Raw genomic sequence first — 16,347 nt, 5'->3', positions numbered from 1 at the left:
GGTTAGTACACAAAGCGTAATTGACAATGCTTACCACACCATGGGATCGCTTGATCCCTCTCGGTACATCTTCTACGCTTTGTGAGTTGATCAAGTTGATTCACTCTTGACTTAGTCTTGATCAACCATGAATCTTTTCAACTCTCTTCATTTGGATGATGTCTTGAAGATATGCACGAATGATCACACAATCTTCTTCTCCAAGACATGCTTGCAATAAGCCCAACTCTCACATGACCAATCTTTGGATAATTCCTTAATAACACCTTGGTCACCACATAAACTCCTTGAAACCAACACATGAACTTCAAGAAATGCCTATGGACAAATCCTTCAAATATAACTCAAGGCAACCATTAGTCCATAGAGATTGTCATCAATTACCAAAACCAAACATGGGGGCACCGCATGTTCTTTCACCTGCTCCATGGCCCGCCCAACACAAGCAAGACCAGCCACGGGGCTACCATCACAAACCTCCTCGAGTTTGGCGTCTACTACCTGGAGCTCACCACGGTTTCCACCAACTCCCACCTCCGCCGCCTGCTCATCTCCACCACACCCAAGTCCGTCGTCATCGTCGAGGACATGGACTGCTCCCTAGACCTCTCCGACCGTAAGAAGAACTCCGACGGCCGACGAGGACAACACGCAAGTGGCGATCAGTTCCCGGCCGCCGCGACGACCATGCCGGTGATCAGGCGCGAGTCAATAAGCCTCTCCGGTGTCCTCAACTTGGTGGATTTGCTCAGGTCATCCTACGTCGGCAAGCACCCGATGATCTTCACCACCAACAACCTGGAGCAGCTGGACCCGGCGCTGCTCCTCCCTGGACGCATGGACCGCAACATTGATCTCAGCTACTGCTCACCTCACCCGCCGTGCTTCGCTGCTCGCCAAGAGCTACCGTCTTTGTTGGCGAGGACCGCAACGACGAGCTTGACACAGTGGTGGACGAGTTCATGGCCGAGGCCGAGGGCCTGGTCTCCGTTAACATGCGCATCACGCTGGCCCACATCGACGGGGTGTTCATGGACTGCGATGGCGCAAGCGCCTCCGCTGCCCTGAGAAAGCTCATCGGCGAGCTGCACAGCAGGAGAGACACGTCGGTCGTCGAGACGGTGTAGTCCGGTGCATTGACAGAGGAGAAGATGGAGTGAGCCAGACCAGATACTGAGATTGACCAGTAGTACGTGGCTTGTTGCAACATTGCCGGGAGAATTGCTGAAGGAATTAACTTCAATAATTCCAGCCCCAGATCGATCAATGTACATGTTCGTGTAATCATGTTGCCGGATTTGCATACAGTGAAAGCTTGGTACATAAATTACTTATTTCAGATGTACCATGACATCTTCATTATTCCAGTCTGGTAAATCTCCTTTTTGTGTCGTAGTTCTGTTGAAAGTTATCATATACAATGCCTATTCAATCAAAGATAGTTCTCAAGATCTAATGTTGTCGATTTTTTTTGCAATCTAGATTATCTACTTTTGTGAAGCTCGGAAGGATACATTCATCTATTTTTTTTAGCAGTTTCCTCTTCTGTATTTACCTTTGAGCAATTAACCAGCAATTAAATATGAAAGCACTATAGCATTGTCTGGTCAAAATAAAAATAGCTTTGATACGTCTCAAGTGTATCTATAATTTTTGATTGTTCCATGTTATTATATTATCTGTTTTGGATGTTTAGTGGGCTTTATTATACGCTTTTATATTATTTTTTAGACTAACCTATTAACCGAAGGTCCAGTGCAAATTGTTGTTTTTTGCCTATTTCAGTGTTTCGCAGAAAAGGAATATCAAACGGAATCCAAATGGAATGAAACCTTCGGGAGAGTGACTTTTGGAACAAACGTGATCCAGGAGACTTGGAGTGGACGTCAAGAAAGAAGCGAGGAGGCCACGAGGCCGGGAAGCGTGCCTGCCCCCCTTGGGCGCGCCCCCCACCCTCGTGGGCCCCTCGCAGCTCCACCGACCTACTTCTTCCTCCTATATATACCCATATACCCCGAAAACATTCAGGAGCACCACGAAACCCTATTTCCAGGGCCGCAACCTTCTGTACGCGTGAGATCCCATCTTGGGCCTTTTCCGGCGCTCCGCCGGAGGGGGAATCAATCACGGAGGGCTTCTACATCAACACCATAGCCTCTCCGATGATGTGTGAGTAGTTTACTACGGACCTTCGGGTCCATAGTTATTAGCTAGATGGCTTCTTCTCTCTCTTTGGATCTCAATACAAAGTTCTCCTCGATCTTCTTGGAGATCTATTCGATGTAATTCTGTTGGGGATCGTAGCAGAATTTTAAAATTTTCCTACGCTCACCAAGATCCATCTATGGAGTATACTAGCAACGAGGGGAAAGCAGTGCATCTACATACCCTTGTAGATCGCGAGCGGAAGCGTTCCAATGAACGTGGTTGATGGAGTCGTACTCGCCGTGATCCAAATCACCGATGACCGAGTGCCGAACGGACGGCACCTCCGCGTTCAACACACGTACGGTGCAGCGACGTCTCCTCCTTCTTGATCCAGCAAGGGGGAAGGAGAGGTTGATGGAGATCCAGCAGCACGACAGCGTGGTGGCGGATGTAGCGGGATCTCGGCAGGGCTTCGCCGAGCTTCTGCGAGAGGGAGAGGTGTAGCAGGGGATGAGGGAGGCGACCAAGGCTATCGTTTTGCTGCCCTCCCTCCCCCCCTTTATATAGGCCCCTGGGAGGGGGGGCGCCGGCCTGGAACCCATCTGGATGGGGGGCGGCGGCCAGGGGGTAACTTACCCCCCAAGTCAAGTGGGGCGCCCCCCCACCCTAGGGTTTCCAACCCTAGGCGCAGGGGGGAGGCCCATGGGGGGCGCCCCAGCCCACTAAGGGCTGGTTCCCTTCCCACTTCAGCCCATGGGGCCCTCCGGGATAGGTGTCCCCACCCGGTGGACCCCCGGGACCTTCCGGTGGTCCCGGTACAATACCGATAACCCCCGAAACTTTCCCGGTGGCCGAAACTGGACTTCCTATATATAATTCCTCACCTCTGGACCATTCCGGAACTCCTCGTGACATCCGTGATCTCATCCGGGACTCCGAACAACTTTCGGGTTTCCGCATACTCATATCTCTACAACCCTAGCGTCACCGAACCTTAAGTGTGTAGACCCTATGGGTTCGGGAGACATGCAGACATGACCGAGACGCCTCTCCGGTCAATAACCAACAGCAGGATCTGGATACCCATGTTGGCTCCGACATGTTCCACGATGATCTCATCGGATGCACCACGATGTTGAGGATTCAATCAATCCCGCATACAATTCCCTTTGTCAATCGGTATGTTACTTGCCCGAGATTCGATCGTCGGTATCCCAATACCTTGTTCAATCTCGTTACCGGCAAGTCTCTTTACTCGTACCGCAATGCATGATCCCGTGACTAACGCCTTATTCACATTGAGCTCATTATGATGATGCATTACCGAGTGGGCCCAGAGATACCTCTTCGTCATACGGAGTGACAAATCCCAGTCTCGATCCGTGCCAACCCAACAGACACTTTCGGAGATACCCGTAGTGTACCTTTATAGTCACCCAGTTACGTTGTGACGTTTGGCACACCCAAAGTACTCCTACGGTATCTGGGAGTTGCACGATCGCATGGTCTAAGGAAAAGATACTTGACATTGGAAAAGCTCTAGCAAACGAAACTACACGATCTTTTATGCTATGCTTAGGATTGGGTCTTGTCCATCACATCATTCTCCTAATGATGTGATCCCGTTATCAATGACATCCAATGTCCATAGTCAGGAAACCATGACTATCTGTTGATCAATGAGCTAGTCAACTAGAGGCTTACTAGGGACACGTTGTGGTCTATGTATTCACACATGTATTACGATTTCCGGATAACACAATTATAGCAAGAACAATAGACAATTATCATGAACAAAGAAATATAATAATAACCATTTATTATTGCCTCTAGGGCATATTTCCAACAGTCTCCCACTTGCACTAGAGTCAATAATCTAGTTACATTGTGATGAATCGAACACCCATTGCGTCCTGGTGTTGATCATGTTTTGCCCTAGGGAGAGGTTTAGTCAACAGATCTGCTACATTCAGGTCCGTATGTACTTTACAAATATCTATGTCTCCATTTTGAACACTTTCACGAATGGAGTTGAAGCGATGCTTGATATGCCTGGTCTTCCTATGAAACTTGGGCTCCTTTGCAAGGGAAATAGCTCCAGTATTGTCACAGAAGAGAGTCATCAGGCCCGACGCATTGGGAATCACCCCTAGGTCGGTAATGAACTCCTTCATCCAGACTGCTTCCTGTGCTGCCTCCGAGGCTGCCATGTACTCCGCTTCACATGTAGATCCCGCCACGACGCTTTGCTTGCAACTGCACCAGCTTACTGCTCCTCCATTCAAAATATACACGTATCCGGTTTGTGACTTCGAGTCATCCAGATCTGTGTCGAAGCTAGCGTCGACGTAACCCTTTACGACGAGATCTTCGTCACCTCCATAAACGAGAAACATATCCTTAATCCTCTTCAGGTACTTCAGGATATTCTTGACCGCTGTCCAGTGTTCCATGCCGGGATTACTTTGGTACCTTCCTACCAAACTCACGGCAAGGTTTACATCAGGTCTGGTACACAGCATGGCATACATAATAGACCCTATGGCCGAGGCATAGGGGATGACACTCATCTTTTCTATATCTTCTGCCGTGGTCGGGCATTGAGCCGTGCTCAATTGCACACCTTGCAATACAAGCAAGAACCCCTTCTTGGACTGATCCATATTGAACTTCTTCAATATCTTGTCAAGGTATGTACTCTGTGAAAGACCAATGAGGCATCTCGATCTATCTCTATAGATCTTGATGCCTAATATATAAGCAGCTTCTCCAAGGTCCTTCATTGAAAAACACTTATTCAAATAGGCCTTTATACTTTCCAAGAATTCTATATCATTTCCCATCAATAATATGTCATCCACATATAATATGAGAAATGCTACAGAGCTCCCACTCACTTTCTTGTAAACACAGGCTTCTCCATAAGTCTGTGTAAACCCAAACGCTTTGATCATCTCATCAAAGCGAATGTTCCAACTCCGAGATGCTTGCACCAGCCCATAGATTGAGTGCTGGAGCTTGCATACTTTGTTAGCATTCTTAGGATCGACAAAACCTTCCGGCTGCATCATATACAACTCTTCCTTAAGGAAGCCGTTAAGGAATGCCGTTCTGACGTCCATCTGCCATATCTCATAATCATAGTATGCGGCAATTGCTAACATGATTCGGACGGACTTCAGCTTCGCTACGGGTGAGAAAGTCTCATCGTAGTCAACCCCTAGAACTTGTCGATAACCCTTAGCGACAAGTCGAGCCTTATAGATGGTCACATTACCATCCGCGTCTGTCTTCTTCTTAAAGATCCATTTATTTTCTATGGCTCACCGATCATCGGGCAAGTCAGTCAAACTCCATACTTCGTTTTCATACATGGATCCTATCTCGGATTTCATGGCTTCTAGCCATTTGTCGGAATCCGGGCCCGCCATCGCTTCTTCATAGTTCGAAGGTTCACCATTGTCTAACAACATGATTTCCAGGACAGGGTTGCCGTACCACTCTGGTGCGGAACGTGTCCTTGTGGACCTACGAAGTTCAGTAGTAACTTGATCCGAAGCTTCATGATCATCATCATTAACTTCCTCCCCAGTCGGTGTAGGCACCACAGGAACATTTTCCCGCGCTGCGCTACTTTCCGGCTCGGAAGGGGTGACTATCACCTCATCAAGTTCCACTTTCCTCCCACTCAATTCTTTCGAGAGAAACTCCTTCTCCAGAAAGGACCCGTTCTTGGCAACGAAGATCTTGCCTTCGGATCTGAGGTAGAAGGTATACCCAATAGTTTCCTTAGGGTATCCTATGAAGACGCATTTCTCCGACTTGGGTTCGAGCTTTTTAGGTTGAAGTTTCTTGACATAAGCATCGCATCCCCAAACTTTTAGAAACGACAGCTTAGGTTTCTTCCCAAACCATAATTCATACGGTGTCGTCTCAACGGATTTCGACGGAGCCCTATTTAAAGTGAATGCGGCAGTCTCTAAAGCATAGCCCCAAAATGAGAGCGGTAAATCGGTAAGAGACATCATAGATCGCACCATATCCAATAGAGTGCGATTACAACGTTCGGACACACCGTTTCGCTGAGGTGTTCCAGGCGGCGTGAGTTGTGAAACGATTCCACATTTCCTTAAGTGCGCACCAAATTCGTGACTTAAATATTCTCCACCACGATCTGATCGGAAGAACTTTATTTTTCTGTCACGTTGATTCTCAACCTCACTCTGAAATTCCTTGAACTTTTCAAAGGTTTCAGACTTGTGTTTCATTAGGTAGACATACCCATATCTACTTAAGTCATCAGTGAGAGTGAGAACATAACAATATCCTCCGCGAGCCTCAACACTCATTGGACCGCACACATCGGTATGTATGATTTCCAATAAGTTGGTTGCTCGCTCCATTGTTCCGGAGAACGGAGTCTTGGTCATCTTACCCATGAGGCATGGTTCGCACGTGTCAAATGATTCGTAATCAAGAGACTCCAAAAGTCCATCTGCATGGAGCTTCTTCATGCGCTTGACACCAATGTGACCAAGGCGGCAGTGCCACAAATATGTGGGACTATCGTTATCAACTTTACATCTTTTGGTATTCACACTATGAACATGTGTAACATCACGTTCGAGATTCATCAAGAATAAACCATTGACCAGCGGGGCATGACCATAAAACATATCTCTCAAATAAATAGAACAACCATTATTTTCGGATTTAAATGAGTAGCCATCTCGAATTAAACGAGATCCAGATACAATGTTCATGCTCAAAGCTGGCACTAAATAACAATTATTGAGGTTTAAAACTAATCCCGTAGGGAGATGCAGAGGTAGCGTGCCGACGGCCATCACATCGACCTTGGAACCATTCCTGACGTGCATCGTCACCTCGTCCTTTGCCAATCTCCGCTTATTCCGCAGTTCCTGTTTTGAGTTACAAATATGAGCAACCGCACCGGTATCGAATACCCAGGAGCTACTACGAGTACTGGTAAGGTACACATCAATTACATGTATATCACATATACCTTTGGTGTTGCCGGCCTTCTTGTCCGCTAAGTATTTGGGGCAGTTCCGCTTCCAGTGACCACTTCCCTTGCAATAAAAGCACTCAGTTTCAGGCTTGGGTCCATTCTTTGACTTCTTCCCGGCAACTGGCTTACCGGGCGCGGCAACTCCCTTGCCGTCCTTCTTGAAGTTCTTCTTACCCTTGCCCTTCTTGAACTTAGTGGTTTTATTCACCATCAACACTTGATGTTCTTTTCTGATCTCCACCTCCGCTGATTTCAGCATTGAATATACCTCAGGAATGGTCTTTTCCATCCCTTGCATATTGAAGTTCATCACAAAGCTCTTGTAGCTTGGTGGAAGCGACTGAAGGATTCTGTCAATGACCGCGTCATCCGGGAGATTAACTCCCAGCTGAGACAAGCGGTTGTGCAACCCAGACATTCTGAGTATGTGCTCACTAACAGAACTACTCTCCTCCATTTTACAGCTGAAGAACTTGTCGGAGACTTCATATCTCTCGACCCGGGCATGAGCTTGGAAAACCATTTTCAGCTCCTCGAACATCTCATATGCTCCATGTTTCTCAAAATGCTTCTGGAGACCCGGTTCTAAGCTGTAAAGCATGCCGCACTGAACGAGGGAGTAATTATCAGCACGTGATTGCCAAGTGTTCATAACGCCTTGGTTTTCTGGGATTGGTGCTTCACCTAGCGGTGCTTCTAAGACATAATCTTTCTTGGCAGCTATGAGGATGATCCTCAGGTTCCGGACCCAGTCCGTATAGTTGCTGCCATCATCTTTCAGCTTGGTTTTCTCTAGGAACGCGTTGAAGTTGAGGACAGCGTGGGCCATTTGATCTACAAGACATAGTGTAAAGATTTTAGACTAGGTTCATGATAATTAAGTTCATCTAATCAAATTACTCAATGAACTCCCACTCAGATAGACATCCCTCTAGTCATCTAAGTGAAACATGATCCGAGTTAACTAGGCCGTGTCCGATCATCACGTGAGACGGACTAGTCAAGATCGGTGAACATCTCCATGTTGATCGTATCTTGTATACGACTCATGCTCGACCTTTCGGTCCTCCGTGTTCCGAGGCCATGTCTGTACATGCTAGGCTCGTCAAGTCAACCTAAGTGTATTGCGTGTGTTCCGAGGCCATGTCTGTACATGCTAGGCTCGTCAACACCCGTTGTATGCGAATGTTAGAATCTATCACACCCGATCATCACGTGGTGCTTCGAAACAACGAACCTTCGCAACGGTGCACAGTTAGGGGGAACACTTTCTTGAAATTATTATAAGGGATCATCTTACTTACTACCGTCGTTCTAAGCAAATAAGATGCAAAACATGATAAACATCACATGCAATCAAATAGTGACATGATATGGCCAATATCATTTTGCTCCTTTGATCTCCATCTTCGGGGCACCATGATCATCTTCGTCACCGGCATGACACCAGCCATCATTGTGTCTTCATGAAGTCGTCACGCCAATGATTACTTCTACTTCTATGGCTAACGCGTTTAGCAACAAAGTAAAGTAATTTACATGGCGTTATTCAATGACACGCAGGTCATACAAAATAATAAAGACAACTCCTATGGCTCCTGCCGGTTGTCATACTCATCGACATGCAAGTCGTGATTCCTATTACAAGAATATGATCAATCTCATACATCACATATATCATTCATCACATCTTCTGGCCATATCACATCACATAGCACTTGCTGCAAAAACAAGTTAGACGTCCTCTAATTGTTGTTGCAAGTTTTTTTACGTGGCTTGTAGGTTTCTAGCAAGAACGTTTCTTACCTACGTATGACCACAACGTGATTTGCCAATTTCTATTTACCCTTCATAAGGACCCTTTTCATCGAATCCGTTCCGACTAAAGTAGGAGAGACAGACACCCGCTAGCCACCTTATGCAACTAGTGCATGTCAGTCGGTGGAACCTGTCTCACGTAAGCGTACGTGTAAGGTTGGTCCGGGCCGCTTCATCCCACAATACCGCTGAAACAAGATAAGACTAGTAGTGGCAAGAAGAATTGGCAACATCAACGCCCACAACTTCTTTGTGTTCTACTCGTGCATAGTAACTACGCATAGGCCTGGCTCATGATGCCACTGTTGGGGATCGTAGCAGAATTTTAAAATTTTCCTACGCTCACCAAGATCCATCTATGGAGTATACTAGCAACGATGGGAAAGGAGTGCATCTACATACCCTTGTAGATCGCGAGTGGAAGCGTTCCAATGAACGTGGTTGCTGGAGTCGTACTCGCCGTGATCCAAATCACCGATGACCGAGTGCCGAACGGACGGCACCTCCGCGTTCAACACACGTATGGTGCAGCGACGTCTCCTCCTTCTTGATCCAGCAAGGGGGAAGGAGAGGTTGATGGAGATCCAGCAGCACGACGGCGTGGTGGTGGATGTAGCGGGATCTCGGCAGGGCTTCGCCGAGCTTCTGCGAGAGGGAGAGGTGTACCAGAGGAGGAGGGAGGCGCCCAAGGCTATTGTTTTGCTGCCCTCCATCCCCCCCTTTATATAGGCCCCCTGGGAGGGGGGGCGCCGGCCTGGAACCCATCTGGATGGGGGGCGGCCAGGGGGTAACTTACCCCCCAAGTCAAGTGGGGCGCCCCCCCCCCCCACCCTAGGGTTTCCAACCCTAGGCGCAGGGGGGAGGCCCATGGGGGGGCGCCCCAGCCCACTAAGGGCTGGTTCCCTTCCCACTTCAGCCCATGGGGCCCTCCGGGATAGGTGGCCCCACCCGGTGGACCCCCGGGACCCTTCCGGTGGTCCCGGTACAATACCGATAACCCCCGAAACTTTCCCGGTGGCCGAAACTGGACTTCCTATATATAATTCTTCACCTCTGGACCATTCCGGAACTCCTCGTGACGTCCGGGATCTCATCCGGGACTCCGAACAACTTTCGGGTTTCCGCATACTCATATCTCTACAACCCTAGCGTCACCGAACCTTAAGTGTGTAGACCATACGGGTTCGGGAGACATGCAGACATGACCGAGACGCCTCTCCGGTCAATAACCAACAGCGGGATCTGGATACCCATGTTGGCTCCCACATGTTCCACGATGATCTCATCGGATGAACCACGATGTCGAGGATTCAATCAATCCCGTATACAATTCCCTTTGTCAATCGGTATGTTACTTGCCCGAGATTCGATCGTCAGTATCCCAATACCTTGTTCAATCTCGTTACCGGCAAGTCTCTTTACTCGTACCGCAATGCATGATCCCGTGACTAACGCCTTAGTCACATTGAGCTCATTATGATGATGCATTACCGAGTGGGCCCAGAGATACCTCTCCGTCATACGGAGTGACAAATCCCAGTCTCGATCCGTGCCAACCCAACAGACACTTTCGGAGATACCCGTAGTGTACCTTTATAGTCACCCAGTTACGTTGTGACGTTTGGCACACCCAAAGTACTCCTACGGTATCCGGGAGTTGCACGATCTCATGGTCTAAGGAAAAGATACTTGACATTGGAAAAGCTCTAGCAAACGAAACTACATGATCTTTTATGCTATGCTTAGGATTGGGTCTTGTCCATCACATCATTCTCCTAATGATGTGATCCCGTTATCAATGACATCCAATGTCCATAGTCAGGAAACCATGACTATCTGTTGATCAACGAGCTAGTCAACTAGAGGCTTACTAGGGACACGTTGTGGTCTATGTATTCACACATGTATTACGATTTCCGGATAACACAATTATAGCATGAACAATAGACAATTATCATGAACAAAGAAATATAATAATAACCATTTATTATTGCCTCTAGGGCATATTTCCAACAAATTCTTTTTGCGATGTGTTTGTCGAGATCCGATGAATTGTGGGTTTACGATCAAGATTATCTATGAACAATATTTGAATCTTCTCTGAATTATTTTATGTATGATTGGTTATCTTTGCAAGTCTCTTCGAATTATCAGTTTGGTTTGGCCTACTAGATTGATCTTTCTTGCAATGGGAGAAGTGCTTAGCTTTGGGTTCAATCTTACGGTGTCCTTTCCCAGTGACAGCAGGGGCAGCAAGGCACGTATTGTGTTGTTGCCATCGAGGATAAAAAGATGGGGTTTATATCATATTGCTTGAGTTTATCCCTCTACATCATGTCATCTTGCCTAATGCGTTACTCTGTTCTTATGAACTTAATACTCTAGATGCATGCTGGATAGCGGTCGATGTGTGGAGTAATAGTGGTAGATGTAGAATCGTTTCGGTCTACTTGTTGCGGACGTGATGCCTATATATTCTCATAACTATGCACTTTTCTATCAATTTGCTCGATAGTAATTTGTTCACCCACCGTAATACTTATGCTATCTTGAGAGAAGCCACTAGTGAAACCTATGGCCCCCGGGTCTATTTTCCATCATGTAAGTTTCCAATCTATTTTTACTTTGCAATCTTTACTTTCAATCTATATCATAAAAATACCAAAACTATTTATCTTATTATCTCTATCAGATCTCATATTTGCAAGTGGCCGTGAAGCGATTGACAACCCCTTTATTGCGTTGGTTGCAAGGTTCTTATTTGTTTGTGTACGTACGAGGCGACTTGTGTGTAGTATCCTACTGGATTGATACATTGGTTCTAAAAAACTGAGGAAAATACTTACGCTACTTTGCTGCATCACTCTTTCCTCTTCAAGGGAAAACCAACGCAAGCTCAATAGGTAGCAAGGTTCTACATGTTGTACGTATGTTTCATGATTTAAACTGGCTGTCCTAATCACAGGCGATGTGAAATCATTTTAGAAAATAGGCATCTAATATGGGTTGGGATTTTGTAATATTGGATTGACATGCCATGCGAGACTTGATTTTTGGGGCATCTAATGTTATCTTCTCTTCTTTGTGTGTATGCTCATCAGGGGATGTTTAAGCTAACTTATATGGTAACCTTTCTTAGATAGATCATTTGACCTTTGCCTATCATATGTTTTATTTCAACAGAAATATTCCATATGCTTTATTTCTTTTCCACCTTTGCATTGGAAATGTTTCAAATACTCACCCAGAGCTGTTTATGAAGTTTATCTATTATGAAATAAGGTCGGTTATTTATCGCATTTTTCTATTAAGAAATATGATTTGTTGTCAGCAGCCTATGTATGAAGAAGGTTTCGTAAATTGTTACACTGATATTTCTTTTGATAGAAGAACTTTTTATTGATTTGTTGCGTAGCAGATTAGATCATTCGCCAGCAGACTCAAGCCGAAGCAGCTACAAGGGACACATATGTGTGATGCGCTGAAGAGAATGATATCTCTACAATCTGGACGTTGCCCAGATTGTTGAGATCATAGCAGCAAAAAAACTTGGTAAGGTGTCCCTTTTATGTCAATCCTTGTTAGAAGGGATGCAACCCGTTAGTAACCATATAGATGGTTCAATTGATCGCAATGTTTTTTGCACAACCTTGGCCTGGATTTTGGCTTCTAGGATATATTGTAGCCGCCGACTGTTAACACTCGGCAAATTAATCTGAGCCAAAATTAAGTTTTGAGTCGCGGGAGAGGGAGATGGAGAGGGGGAGTGTGTATGTGTGTGTGTGTGTGAGAGAGAGAGAGAGAACAAGGGTCGGACAGACTTTGGGAGCGAGAGACATATATAGGTGTGAAAGAGAGGATGTAAGGAGAGAGTGAGACTAACTTATCTTACATTCTTAAGAAGTTGGTCCCAATTCTCTTGGCATGCAGCATATCCACCTCATTTCAATATGCAACTATTCCATCTCAACATTCATGCCACATCAGCAGATTTTTTAAACAATCACGCATGTCGGTTCAACAATAAATAATACACCATTAATTCTGTGCATTTTCAACCATAAACAGCCTGCATGTGACTCATGACGAAGCCACCTAGGCAGCTAGCCCAACACCGTAATATCTCGCCTGATTCATGGGCTTCTGTAACTAATCAGGCACACTGACTGCCAATAATCATGGCTATTAATCCCAAGTGTTGTCCGAGGAACTTCTAAGTAGTGGATGGAGTCACAACAATGCATCCGTTCACTTACCGTCCCTCCCCTCAAGGTTTAGCCCCGGCTTCCTCCATTCTTGTTGAACTACAGTTTTGTGAGCCTCTGCTATTACCAAACAAAACTGTGTTGACCAATCTCTCAATCTCTCTCTATCCCCTATGTGTGCCTTTAGTAATCAGAACAGACCTATTTCTACCACTGATTTTGCTCCTGGGCCGGCACATGTCCGTAAAGAAGATCACAGGGTCTCAATTGATTTTGCCACACCATCTGCTTCTGCGGCCTGTACTGGACCATGGCGACTTCGCTGCAAACGAGCAATAACTGCCTCGCGCATGCCGCTTCAACAATAGGCGAACAATCAACTTCTGGCAGCGCCTCCTCGACAAGTTCACCAAGCGACACCTCCTGCAGCTGCTTGTTGGTTGATTGGTTGCCGCAGTTTTTCCGAATTCTGGTTCATTCCATCAGTATATACGTATATGGTGTTCTTGACATCTGTTTCAAGAAGATCCCGGCCCTCGGCATCCATCATGGTGGCTTGCTGCAATTGGTCACTTGGTTGCCCACCAACGACATGATAAACTCCCATACCCCGACTTATGGAGCATGAGATTGGTAAGAAAATTTAGTTTTTTTCCCTATAATATAGCATACTTTCCCCCTGCTTTCTCATCCCGGATGGTTTATTATCTACATTTAAATTTTTTTGGGAACACATATCACTTTATTTTGAAGGGCAAAAAAAATTTATTATCAAAATTTTTATTATCTAAAAAAACTATCAAAATTTTGCAATTGGTCAAAAAAATTTGCCATTATTATATGGTAAGCTAATTTTGATAGATGTGCTAGGCTCACCTCATGGACAAAATTTTCATGCCACCACATGCAGACCATGATTCTTATTGTATTTTACACTCCTAAGAGAATTTTCACATACTCAAATCTCATTCAGAACAAATTGCTATAAAATTCCGCCGCAACGCGTGAGGCATTATTTAGTTATAATGAGAGAGATATGCCAGATAGAGAGAACTTTAGTGTGAAATATAGTACAAGTGCATCCTTACGCATTTGAAATTCAAAGTTTGTGTTCACGAAGGTGGAAGGGGGGATTGGAAGCCGGATCTTTTTCACTAACTGAGGTGGAAAACATGGACTGTGGTTGTGGCGATAGTTGGTGAAGAAGTGGATTTTAATTACTTTTTATCGTTCCATTGCTATCTTTTCTATACATATAAAATTTGAAATGTTTTATATTTATAGGTGTAATCAGAAAAAATCTATATCAATGAAATCTGATAGTGAAAGTGCTAGTTATCGACTAGAGGGGGAGTGAATAGGCGATTTTTATGAAAGTCTTCAAAACATGGAAGTTTAGAAGACAAACAATAGAGATGAACCTAATAACATGCAGCGGAAGGTAGACTACACTAGGCAAGCCATAGTCAAGTATTCAATGAAGTGAAAGCTCGAAGACTAATAGCAGCTAAGTAGTAATGATCAGGAAGGAAGATAGTATGAAGCCAAACAACAATAGAAGTCACACAGTGAAGTCAAACAGGTAGCACAGACAGGCAATGACTTCACGAAGACAAACTGTAAGTAAAGAGAGGGAGAAGATAGAACCAGTCACTTGGTGAGGACAAGGATTTGTTGGACCAGTTCCAGTTGCTGTGACAACTGTACGTCTGGTTAGGGAGGCTGAGATTTAACTCAACCGCGTCTTCACCTTATTCCCCTTGAGCTAAGGACACCCAGTCCTCGCCCAATCACTCTGGTAAGTCTTCAAGGTAGACTTTCAAACCTTCACAGACTTCGTTCACCGGCGATCCACAATGACTCTTGGATGCTCAGAACGCGACGCCTAACTGGCTGGAGGATTCACAGTCCTCAAGTGTAACAAGTCTTTAGGTCACGCGGACAGAAAAACTTCAGTGATGCCTAACACTCTTTGGCTTTGGGTGTTTGGGCTTTGTCCTCGCAAGGATTTCTCTCTCTCAAAAGCTTCGAGGTGGGTTGCTCTCAAACGACAAAAGCCGTGCACTAACTCTGAGCACCCACCAATTTATGGTGTAGGGGGGTGGGCTATTTATAGCCACTAGGCAACCCGACCTGATTTGTCCGAAATGACCCTGGGTCACTAAGAAACTGACACGTGTTCCAACGGTCAGATTTCAAACACACGCGACAGCTTGACTTGGGCTACAAGTAAAGCTGACTCATCCAACTCTGGATAAGATTTGCTCTCATTGTCTTCGCTCGAAGACATAGGATTTGGTTGAGCATCACTTCAGTCACTCTGACTTTGTTCACTTGGACCCCACTTAACAGTACGGTGGTTCCTATGACTAAACAAAGAAGAAAAGGAAACTACGAAACAACTATGTCTTCGCACTTCATAGTCTTCACGTGAATGTCTTCTCAAGTCATAAGCTTCAATGTGATTGTCTTCACATACCACCATTGTCTTCAATGTCTTCACACATTTTTAAGGGTCATCTCCGGTAGGTAAACCGAATCAATAAGGGACTACTACCTGTGTTATACTGCAATTCTCACAAACACATTAGTCCCTCAACCAGGTTTGTCGTCAATACTCCAAAACCAACTAGGGATGGCACTAGATGCACTTACAGATAGGCATTGTATTCATAATTTCATAAGTGGACGTAAAAAAAATTAAAAGCATGTGGCAACGCACGGGCACTTTACTAGTCTCTACTTCTAACTAGTAGAACGCCCGTGCGTTGCTACGATCTTTTAATTTATTTATTTTGGATTACACCTAGTTAAATGGCCATGTGTTGCTACGGGCAACAAAACCTCTTACCGAAACTAAAGCTTGGCATGAGATACTTGTCACGGTATGTTTCGTGTGTACATGTACAATTCATACATATATCTATGCATCATTGGCGTATTCACCTTCTTGACCTCATCATCATTCTTGTCGCGCCTGCTAATGTCACACACCCAAAGGATTTTTTTCAGTAGGTTCGATTGATTTAATCCAAAACGGAGATGCGAACATAACTTAGCCCAACAATGTGGAGTCAAAGACTTTCCCACAAAAAAAGCTACAAGTAAGATCTGGCCAATCGTCTCCATCAAGAACTCCTTGAG

General features: G+C 45.4%; 1 pseudogene; it reads left to right on the top strand.

The window, feature by feature from the left end:
* Positions 1-1,160, top strand: part of LOC123099907 (AAA-ATPase At4g25835-like) — a 30,766-nt pseudogene extending 29,606 nt beyond the window's left edge.
* The last annotated feature ends 15,187 nt before the right edge of the window (positions 1,161-16,347 follow it).

This window comes from Triticum aestivum, chromosome 4D (assembly GCF_018294505.1).
Source record: "Triticum aestivum cultivar Chinese Spring chromosome 4D, IWGSC CS RefSeq v2.1, whole genome shotgun sequence".
Lineage (NCBI taxonomy): Eukaryota > Viridiplantae > Streptophyta > Magnoliopsida > Poales > Poaceae > Triticum > Triticum aestivum.
Note: the sequence above shows the minus strand (reverse complement) of the source record. Positions and strands in the feature narration are given on the sequence as shown.